A 12,030-nucleotide genomic window follows, 5' to 3' on the forward strand; every position below is an offset into this window, starting at 1 on the left:
ATTAAAAATATGTTTTAATTAAAAAATAATAATATTTGCTTTTATAAAAATGTATTAAAAATTGTTTTTTTAATAAAAAGTTTAATAATTATTTTTTATTTTAAAAAAAGTTTACAAAGTTTTTAAAAAATAATTCATAAAATGTTTTTTTTACTTTTTTATATAACAAAATTATTTTACAAACTACATATAATAAAAAAAATATTTTATAATTTAGTTTTTAAAAAACAATTTGTAATTTATTTATTTATTTTTAAATACTTATTTAATTTTAAAATGCCACATAACCAATTTTTAATCAAAATATTCAACGGGGGGCTAGCAAATGCAAAAGGGGGTAAACTTGGGGGGCCAAAATCGAGCAATTGAAACTTGGAGGGTTAAAATCAAGCAATTGTGAAACTTAGGGGGTTAAAATCAAGCAATTAAAATGTGGGGGACCAAAATCAAGCAATTGTGAAACTTGGGGGGCCAAAACTGCATTTAAGCCTACAATAAAAGTTTTAAGTAGAAAATACTTTTTTTAATTCTAAGTATTAAATGTATTACTTTTAAAATTATATCACTATATTTTTTCTTAACCATTATCTAGAGGGAGGCGCAAGATGAAGTTGCTCCTAAACTCGTAGGCAAGGGCGGATGAGAATTAAATTGCCTTATCTTTTCTTTCCTGGGGTCTTTCTGCCCAAAGCAAGCTAGCAAGAAGCATAAACTCCTATTTAAGTAAGGCCAGCCGTAAACAAAGCAAATAAAAGATTTGTGGTTATACCAATCCCATCGATCGTAGTCATGCTCTACCAGCTAACGGGAATAAGAACGAGAATCTCACATGTCCATCAAAGGAACGACACCATGTGAGATTCTCATCCCGACTCGTTCGATTAATGGTGTTGTTGTCAACCTTGTTCCTAGAGATCTAGGATGGAGGGATGCAAAAGGTTTTCGTCCTTTTGATTTGATTAGACAACTTTTACACATAGGGACTTACGAATAATGATTCTCTTCGATAGAAACTTGCTTATAAAGAGACTCTCTTCGATGCAACTCAAAGGAAGTCGTTCCAGGAGTCTAGAGAGCAAGCAGCCAACGGTCGGAAGATGTTCTAGACTAGCGTGATCGGAACCTCTGAGGATAGAAAACTCGCTGCTTACCAGATTATGCTAGCAACTTCACACTGACAAAGAGCAAAGATAAGGCGGAACGAAGACCATAGGTCTCCGCGCCGGCTCAAAAAGAGAGGTTATTAGTCCGAGAAGACTTACCAAAAAGAGCTAAAGCGTTCAGGTCAGCAACTCGACCTTCCTCTACTTCAGAAGGATCCAATTAAAGTTGCCCAACTGCTTGAACACATAACCTTTGTATCCGAGAGTAGACCTGTCATTCAAGATCAAATTACTTAACTATCAGCCCAAGGATCAGGGCAACCTCTTTGATATCTCGCTTCTTTGCCTCTCTTTACACTGTCCCACCATTTGGTGCCAGGGGAAGCGCTTTGATAAAAATGCTATCCTTGGCGACGATATTTGTATCGTCCGCCATGCCAGTGAAAAGAGTTAAGCTACTAAGCTAAGTGTTGTAGAACTTTGTGGAAGCGATTTGCCGCTTCCACTTCTCTAGGCTTCACAATGGCTCCCCTTCTATATAGATAGAATTAAAAATGAGTCTTCTCCCCTCAACTATAATTGATATAAGAAATCCGAAAGGAATTTTCAATTCCAAAGGATTACCCTTTTGTTTGAGTAGGGGCACTGTTTAACATTTTTCTTCTAAGAATTTATTTGGCATAAATTTAATTTTTTAAATAAAAGGAAAATTCATCTTGTGCATTTACATATTTTCGACGGAAATTAACTCATTGTCAAAAAAATTTAACTCATCTTTCATGATTTTACTTCATCTCCAAAATCCTATATTACATCTTCCACCTTCTTTATTGTTTATGCAATGAAATAGTTGGGTGGCATATAACTAGATTACCATGTGTGCAATTCTAGATCCATCATCAAGGGTTTGGTTTCCAACAAAGAAAGTTCAAGTTTGTGTAAACTAATGAAAATGGCTTTTGCAACACCAATTGAACCTCCAACGACAAAACAAATGTTGTGGTAGTTTTTGTTGTTTTTCCAGTGGGTTATGACATCAGAGGAGGCAAGGGAGAAAACAATTTCATGGTGGGAGAGTAGAAGAAGAAGATGAAGATTCGAGTCTTTTCATATTTTTTAGAAGATGAAAGGGATCTTATTGGTCCCACTCAATTGTGGACATTTGAGTTAATACCAACTTAACATTTTGGACTAACGTGACTGACAGAGGTTTGAATCACAGATTTTAAAATATTTTTTGCTGATTCAAAAACTATTATGACAGCAAGTGATACTTTTAAGGGATGAAAATGACTGTTTACGCTAATGAAAAAGATCACTAAACAATGAAATAGTAAAAGTAATTCTCCAAAAAAGTATTAAATAGAAGTAATTTAGTTTTATACCACTGGGTTTGATTTAGTGGTAAAAGATTTGAGTAGTATGTATAAGGTCCTAGATTCGATTATCATTGGCAACATTGTAAACAAAAAAGCAATTTAGTTTTAGTCAAAAAGTAATTTATTTAGTACATTTAACCCAAAAATAATACCTTATTTGATATATTTTATTTTTGGATAGGAATACATTTTTTTTTATAGTATTCAATTACATTCTTTTATATTTAGTCAAAAAAAAATACATTCATTTTTATGTTATGATATATTCAAATCTTATAGATTTATTAAATTAATAATCCTCCTATCAGTCCTATGCTTTTTATTTTTGGATAGGAATACATTTTTTTTTATAGTATTCAATCAATTATATTCTTTTATATTTAGTCAAAATATTATATTTTTTATAGACCATATTTTAGTATATGACAAATAGCATTTACCCAATAAACTTTTACTCAAAAGGGATTTTATCATTTTTAATGTCTAAGGAAATGATTAAAATAATTTTGAAATAACAAATTTATTCTCAACTTCTACTATCTGTTTTTCTTTTTCTTCATCAACAATTATGCTATGTTTGTTTTGAGAGAAATAGAGGCGATTTGATGAGAAATGAAACTAACATTTCTCTCGTTTGGAGGAATAAAGAAAGAAAGAATAGAGGATAAAAAATATGGGTCCCACTTCTTTTTCTTTTCTCTTCAAATCTGCGAAGAAAGGCAAGACTAGACCATATTTTGCTCACGTTTCCACATGTGCCCTTTTTAAATTAATTTTGATAAGAAAATATTAGAATAATATAAAATTATATATAAGGATACTTTTGTCCTTTTATAAATTAAACACATATCTTTTTCTTATGTTTCTCTTCTTTTTCTCTTATATATCAATCAACAAATCAAGTCTACAACTACTCAAACCCTTAGAGCGGCTCTGCACATCTCTTTCTCTCCACAATCAATCACCTTAGAGCGGCTTTACAAAAGGTGAATATGACTAGAGCTTCCAGTTCATCTGCCAAGAATACTCAGAAATCTCCTGAAATGAAAAAGAAAAGGGTAAAATCGTTATAATAACTTTATTTTTACTCTCATAAATTTTCTTTTATATGCTATCTTTTTTTTTTCTTAAAATTAATTTTTGCTCAAATCAACTCTACAAGAATGAAGAGTTGTGGATCTTGATTTTTTTTTAAGCCTTAGCAATAGTGACATTATTCTTATTAGGCATGTCAAAGTTTATTCCCGTTATTTTATCCTTTTCAATTTTTTAAGATCTCAAGTAGTGCAAAGATTTTGTCAAAAAAAAAAAAAAAAAACTCAAGTGCAAAGATGATAAAAAGAAGTATTTTTAATAGATCTAGCATGTATAACTTGGATCTAATATCTTTGTTCATCATCCAGATTTTTGTTCTTGTCTCTTAGAAATCAAGGACACAGTAATATAACCCTATAGAACAGATCTTGTTCAAGTAAGGTCGTTTTGGATCTAATATCTATGTACCCATATTTTATCATTTTGATTTCACTCGATCCAACTTATAATTGTCAATCTTCAATTAAATCAACAAACTTTAATGATTTTAAAATTCTATAATCTACATGGAATCTAATAAATGAGGAGTATGATCAATTGATCTCTATTATGTTAAATTTTCATTCCTCTTTCTGAAAATTTTAGATTGAAGTTTTTTCTTCGGAAAGAGGGGACAAAGATCCACCATAGTAAATGTTTAACTATCTCAATTGTTCCTAGATCTAAATCTAACAATATTGAACTTGACGAAACTCATAGTTTTGGTTGGGCTTGACCCGTCACAATGACAAGAGTCCTAATGCACCAAAAACGCTAATTGCTTGGCTCATATCTTCAAAACATATCATATAGGTAATGGACTGAGCCAATCATACCTAAGAGGATAGATCAGGAATAATAATATGGGACACATCAAGGGATAGGAGCGGAGCTAATCACTCCCCGCCCACTAAGAATATTTTCACCCAAATTATTAGGACGAGGCTTATATATAAGATTTATCACTTTTTATATATTCACTAATACTCTAAACCTTGAAGCTCAAAGTATTGCTGATAAAAAAATTTAACCTAAAACAGTGTTAAAGTTATATATTGTATATATGCATTAAAACCACGAAGTTCAAGTATGTTATTGGATATGATCTTCTGTAATTTTTCTTTTTCTTTTTTGTAGAATATTGGTTATGGTCATTGTTATTTGTTAGCTCATTTCAAAACTTGTTATTAAGAATAAATTAACGTTTATAATTATGTATGTCACCCAAATATTTTACTAGATTGGCCGAATTTGCTGAATTCATAATCCAATAAATTTATATATTGTTATCTAGATGATAAAATTGATATTATCATATATTCTCTTTAAGTTACAGAGAAAGAGAGGAGGACCAACATCCAAAAAAAATGGTGCCGATATCTGGGCTTTGAACTTTTTCAAGAGAACTAAAATAAGGAGAAATGGAAGGAAGGATTATGTAAGATATTTATTTATTTATTTATTATCTTCTACTTTCTAGTTTCTCTTTTTTTGGTTTTATTTTTTAATTTTTCATATTTTCAAATGCAAAGTAAATGAACGATTTCTTAAGAGTTTCATATTTTAATTCATATTCAACTATATTGATATTTACCATTAGAAATAATGTCATAAATGTTACAATAATGTCAAAAAAATTGATGTTTTGCAGTACTATATTCATAAATATGAAGAAATTATTTGTCGATCTCTTAAAGAGGTCGAAAGGTTTGAAAATGATGGGATTCTTCCGAATCGAAAAGCCAAATGAAATAGCAAAAAAACAAAGGTTAGTATGAAAATTCTTCACCAAGTTGCTTTGTATTTTACTAGAAGTTTTTTCAAATGATTTGCTATTGTGAAAAATCAATTATGAACTTAGGTTATTATGATTATTTTAAAAGATCACTGAAATTTTTAAATGTATATTTTTTGGGTTGAACTATTTTGACTTTTGCTGAGAATATAACGCGTTCAAAGGTTAGGATGTTTTGGGTTTAGGGAAATGTATGGTTTTTAAGCTTGTGTGGCTTTCTCAAATCCAGGCAGGGGCGGATCTGTAACACCTAAATCCATTATTGTAGTGATTCTATTTTTATTAAATCTTTTTTAAAATATGCAACAGAAAAATTGAAAGTTATTTATAAACATTGGTTCTAGGTATTACACTCTTCTTTACAAAAATAATACCATTGTATTTAATTTAGTAAAACCATGTTTATACAAATTATTGAATCAAATATTGTACTCTTTAACTATACAAAACAACCTAAATAAGTAGACTTTATATACATATAAAACCCATTTTTCCCGTGTCACAATTAGAGCGGAGCTTTACCAACACTTGAACAACTATAAACGCATAACCTGTGGGTCTGGTCCCAAACCAGTCAAATACACAAAACGGAGAGTTAGATAACATAAACATTAACATACTAGTGTGAGAAATATACTCACACTTCATCATTATTATCATGCATATTCTAACTCACAAATATACATTAATATCTTCATTCAATAATAAATTACAAGATAATTGTAATCAAAACATCATTTACAAACAACAAAGCATCCCAAGCATACATTCTCAATCTTAGTTCAATTATAAGATTATTAGTCATCAACACACAAAAGTGTCATTTAGAGTTAATAAAACATTTAACACTTCAATTTCAATCAATTATAGATTACTATATAATTGTAATCAACACATCATTTAGCAAGTATAGACAATTCATCACAAGTTTCAGACATGTGTCACACACCAATTATCACGTAATGTACACATAATCCTAATGCAATCTAATGTCACAACTCATGTTATGTCACCCTAGACATATCTAATGCACGTGGTACCATCTTCTTTATTAGAGTATCTCACCTCTAATATTTTTTTTAAGCCCCCATAATTAAAATTGATTAAGCCATTAATTAACTTACATTTATATATTTAGCACAACTTTTTCTTTTCACTTTTCAATTTTTTATCACTCTAATTTCTACTTCTTAATTTATTTTCTGTCAGATCTTCATCTCTCCAATCAAATCTTCCACACAATATCTCTCGTAATATTACTCTCCTCAATTCTTTTGTAATTTTTCCTAACAGGAGAGCAACACAAACCTTTCATTTCCTCTCCTTTTTGTTATTATTTTCGGTTAATATTTGAAATTTGGATTTTTTGTTTACTTCAACACGAACTAATTTGTGTCTATTGGTGCACTTCCTCTCAACCAATATTTAAAGGATAAATTTTTACTTTAGTCAATTTTATTTTTGTCTTCTATTTTCTTCAACAATTGCAAATTTGTAGAAATGATTTTCTTTTATTTATTTGTGTTTTATTAAAAAAACAGTATTATATATTCATTTAATTTTGTTAGTAAAATAAATTAGGCATCATCTACCCCACAATGATTTGGTATAAGCGGTAAGAGATTTGAGCATTTTAAGTAAGTTGTCTGAGGTTCGATTTTCAACTCTTTTCTATGGAGAAAAATCAAATGGAAGAGGAGAAATCATTTGGTGTACCCAATAACTATTAAACGGCAGTGAAAATTTCGTATCAATAACATGGTAACAAAAAAATCAAACTTCATCTACAAAAATATTTTCATTGGTTGTACAATAAAGCTTTTTAGCCCCCACCAAAGAAAATTTCCGGATCCGCCACTGAATCCAGGGATCTTTCACACCATTAAGGTATTGTGGACCAGACCTTCTTTTGCCGTTTTGCGAATTTCTCGCACGTTCTATTTTTACTCATCCGTTATTTAAGTAGCAGATGAGTAAAAATAAGAAATTTGAGAATAAAAAAACGTCATCCGCTACTTTAAGTAGCAGATGGTGTTTGAAAAACGACAAAAGAAGGTCTCATTGTGAATAGGTTACTCCAACATGCATAGACCTGGATGACTATGCATAGATCACCCTTATTTGTGTGGTCCTTTCCAGGAACAACATTCCCACTTTTATTATCACTTACGGTATTGATAGGGGAATTTGCAATGTTATTAATGATCGAAACTTTAATATAACCTTTTATGGAGAATTTTTTTCCAGTATCCCTATTTTTTTAATTTTTTTCCGTAATACCCCCATTTTTAAAAAAATTTCCGTAATACCCCTATTCTGGGACAAAAACTGACGCATGCAGGTCCCCACCAATGGCGGAACCCACAACTGCGCCATCAAGGAGGCATGGCGGAACTGACAATTTCGCCATTGATTTGTGCCGTTTGATTCATCAAACGATTGTGAGAGCGAACCTCAGAAAAAATTCATTTTTCTCTTTTGTTTCTCTCTCTTCTCTTCCTCACTCTCACGCTCTCTCTTCTCTTCTCTCCTTTCACTTCTTCAAGAACATTCATCATCACCAAACCAGGACCCGCCGCGCCTACCACCGTGTCGACTGGGTTCCGTCGGCGGTGCCACCACTACTAGAACCCTAAAAACCCAAAAAAAAAAAATCCCCAAATCACCTTTAAAAACACTTATTTAACAGTTATAAACACAAATCAAACCCAAAATCGTCAAATTTAAACAAACAAAACAAAACCCCAAAAAACCCAGTTTTCATTGATCTAGATCTAGATTTGAAATCTGATTTTGTTAGATCTAGATCTCTCTGTTGATTTTCGTTTACCAGTGGATTTAATTCTCGTTTACTACTGGATTTGATTTTCGTTGTTCCCAGATCTTCTTGTTGATTTTTGTTTTCTTCTACTGTTATGGTTTCTTCTACTGGATTTAATTTGCGTTCTTCCCCGATCTAGATCTCTCTATCATAATTATTATTATTATTATTAATAATATTAATTTTTGTTAAAAAAAACCAAAAAAGGCCATTTCTGGCCGGAAAACGAAAAAAAAAGTCTTGGTCAATGGCGGTATTGCCATTTCCGCCATTTACAGGTGATGGCGACATTGTCAGTTCCGCCATTGGGGTGGACCTGCAACGCGATAGTTTTTGTCTCAAAAGAGGGGTATTACGGCAATTTTTTTGAAAACAAGGGTATTTGTTGTAAAAAACGTTTTTTTAAGGGGCAAGTAAAGAAAAAAATCCCTTTTATGATCCCCGTAGTATACAAAGAGCTCATTTCAGACCCTACTCCCAAAAAGTGAAAGTTTGCTGGCACCCATCGTACCTTGCTTAAGAGCCGATCTCTTGTGTGGAAGCACCTCATAACCCTTGCATACCTAATACCATACTTGGATCTTAATAATTAGGATTATGTTCCCTTGAGCTTCTTTTTTTTTTTTTTAAGGATTCCCTTGAGCTTATTGTGCAGTTGTATTATGAGTATGCACTAGAGCACAATAGCATTACTGATAAAATATGCCAGAAAGATCCCTTCTAAAATAGTCTAGAAGTGTCATTATTCTCTTATCCTCATTGATCCTATAAAATTTCCACTAAGTTGAACTAATACTTAGAAAGTTGAATTGATTTTCCATCATGATGTAATTAAGTTATTTGATTTTGTTATTTACTTTGCTGATTTTTTTTTTAACGTTGATTGAAATATAATTTTATAGGATCATCCTAACTAATGCCTTAAGATATTACTCCGTTTTTTTGGTTACATCCTTAAGGAAACAGAAGAAAAAGTAAAATTTGCATTGGAAAGAGTAGAATTTATACTTTTAAAAAATAGATCACACAAATTTTAAGATTTTTATGCCTCTTTTACTTACATATTTATTATTATTTTTTGCATTGGTAGCATTTTCCTAATTATTATTTTTTTGGGTACAAAGCATTCTCCTAATTTTAATTACATATTTATAGGAGCAATATTTCATAATTATTTTTCCTAATTTTGCCATAGTCAATGTAATAAAATGATTTTAACGATGTTTAAAATATGTATTTGTTTTGCAGGTTTATCATCAGAATAAAAGTTATTTCAACTTGTAATCTTAAACTTTATGTCAAAAAATCTTAAACTTATGTCCGTACTAAAACAATATTTATCAGGTTGGAATCAAATTGTATTTGGATTTAGATATTTTCTGCCTTGTTATCTCTCGTGAATGACAATTTATTGTGGTTTGAATAATTCAACTTCTATTTTTATGCTACATATTTAGAATACTTTATGCTCAATTATAAGTTTGATTGCACCGTAATCCCTCCATCCCAAATTATAAGGGAAAAAAACTCATTTTTTTTGTCCCAAATTATAAGGGAGAAAATCATTTTCAAGAATGTTTTTTCCTTATTCTCATAAAATTAAATGCAAATTGCATTTAATTTTCTCTCTTTACTCTTTTCTCAATAAACAACAACCAATAAAAATTGTTTTTACATCTTTCTATGCAACTTATTCCAAGGAAAACCCACAAAAACATATTTCAAATTCTCATGTTTTACTTTTTCTTAATAAGTGTGATTTTTTTATTTTCTCTTATAATTCGGGACGGAAGGAGTACCTCACAAATTCTAATTCAACAGGTAGAAATGTCTAAATTGTTAGTTTATACGATATTATCGAAGTTCAAATTTTAATCTCTTTATTTTATGTCTGCAAGCTTTTAATGGTTTGTCAAAAGGACGGAATCTTCTAGTTCTTCTTATTTGACCCGGAACCGATCGATCTAGCCATGAGCAAGTAGAAGAGAGCTCGTGTTTACTTTATAGGATTTTAAGTATCAATTAAGAAGAAAGCTTTCTAAAAAACTTAGATTTTTTTGTTTACTAAAACATAAAAAGCTTTATAGGTAGATTGTTTTTGTTTTCACCATCAGTGTCAGTTCTGGCATCAAGTGGTTCCAGAACCTCCCGATCACAGTTGCAGGGGAACGAACCGCGATGATCCCTACCAATTTCAGCGCCAATCACCACTAAACTAACTAGCGATTGGTGACTGCTATAAATTTCAAATATTAAGAAAGTTTTTAGGATATTTTGAGTTTCACTACAATGATAACTTCCCTTTTTTTAAAGCGAATTTGCCCTATAAAATTTATGATCTCAATTTATTTATTTTTTTCGTTTTTAATAAATCTCAAATTTAGTTTTTTTTTTTCAAGTAGCTTAGTGGCTAGAATTTATTTCACAGATGAATAAGTGGGAGTATAGAGTTCGAATCCCGATTCTTGCATTTTATATATAATGTCCCTACCAATTGAATTATACTTACGGAGACAAATTTAGTTTTTTGTTTACATATCTCAGATTTAGTTCTTATTATGGATATAATATTTATTTGATCCATGTTTCAAAAAAATATGTATATTTATTTGATCTTCCAATCATATTTACGAGATGATATGCAAATAAGCAACATGTTGAGAATCCGCTCAAAAGGGTCAGTCGGATCGAAAACAAGAGAGGTGAACAACTTAAGTGGCCTAATATATGAAATTTACTTTTTCGGCCCCCTATATTACTTTCTGGACCCCCCATCTTGACCAATTTGCCCTTGGAACCAATTTGGAAATTGCAAAACGAATTTATATGCATTCGTATTACAACCACCGAAATAACATGACATATAGCGACGGCTAAAATCTGTTGGTAAAGGTAGAAAATCCGTGGGTATAGGCCATAGAACCTGTAGAATCAAAGGGGAAATTGGACGGGTAAGAAACTATAGAAAATCTGTTGGTAAATGCCATAATTCCCAATCTGACTCATCCATCGTGCCTAGTTACAAAATGTTCTCAAAATGTAAAGAGCATAGTTTTATCCGTGGGTATATCTTACTGTATCCACAGAAATTTATCGTCGCTATAGTCTATAGCTACGGTCAAGGATGTCTATTGAATTCTTTACATTTTCCATTGGTATAGGTTTGACAGCTTTTTTTTTTTTTTTTTTTTTTATAAATATTTCTTGCATACATCACACTATATATTTTGCATACATTCAGATTGACCCAAACTGACATATCAAAGAAATTAAGTCAACCGGTGTTACTAGCTCCAATGTTCTTAGTTGTGAGGTTCCATTAGATCTCAAAATTTGAACACTAATATCACCGCTGATTTACTAATTTTTTCTCTAAAAGGTATTTTTAAGCAAATTATTTGAGATTATCTACCCCAAAAGTAGAAGACACTTAAACAATACTAATATTTTTCAATTGGATAACAAGTTGTCCCTAACCTTTTTTAGATGCAAAACCAATCATCTTACAATTTTTAGTTTTATGTGTAATGTGTGTGTGTATCACGTTTGCTTATGCCTAACATTTTCCAGATGTAAAACTTATGTTCTCATATATGTAAATACACTACAGTAAACAATGAAACTTCTGTCAAAAATGTGGTAAGAAACTTAAATATGCAAATTCAAATAATCCAGATTTGAAGTAAAGGCTTGGCTGAATAAATAACTCAGTAAGCTCATGAGTGAAACTCTCAAACCATGACTCAAAAAGTGGGGAACTTAATGAACAAAATCAAATTATCGTGTCCATTACCATTGACTTGCATGGGAAGCCTCCATGAAGGAGTGAATTTGGGCTGGACCTGGAGCGCTTGGGCC

At 31.1% G+C, this 12,030-nt stretch overlaps 1 long non-coding RNA gene across 3 annotated transcripts; it reads left to right on the plus strand.

Annotated features, from left to right (window-relative positions):
- Positions 1–3,410: 3,410 nt before the first annotated feature.
- On the plus strand, positions 3,411–9,588 carry LOC123917154. Of its 3 annotated transcripts, none has more exons than XR_006812388.1 (4): positions 3,411–3,540; positions 4,887–4,994; positions 5,208–5,324; positions 9,421–9,588. It is a non-coding gene; the product is annotated as an uncharacterized LOC123917154 (long non-coding RNA). The 3 variants fall into 3 exon arrangements; XR_006812387.1 differs by having other exon boundaries at positions 4,893–4,994; XR_006812386.1 differs by lacking the exon at positions 3,411–3,540 and adding an exon at positions 4,546–4,643.
- Positions 9,589–12,030: the final 2,442 nt, after the last annotated feature.

This window comes from Trifolium pratense, linkage group LG3 (genome assembly GCF_020283565.1).
Source record: "Trifolium pratense cultivar HEN17-A07 linkage group LG3, ARS_RC_1.1, whole genome shotgun sequence".
Taxonomy (NCBI): domain Eukaryota; kingdom Viridiplantae; phylum Streptophyta; class Magnoliopsida; order Fabales; family Fabaceae; genus Trifolium; species Trifolium pratense.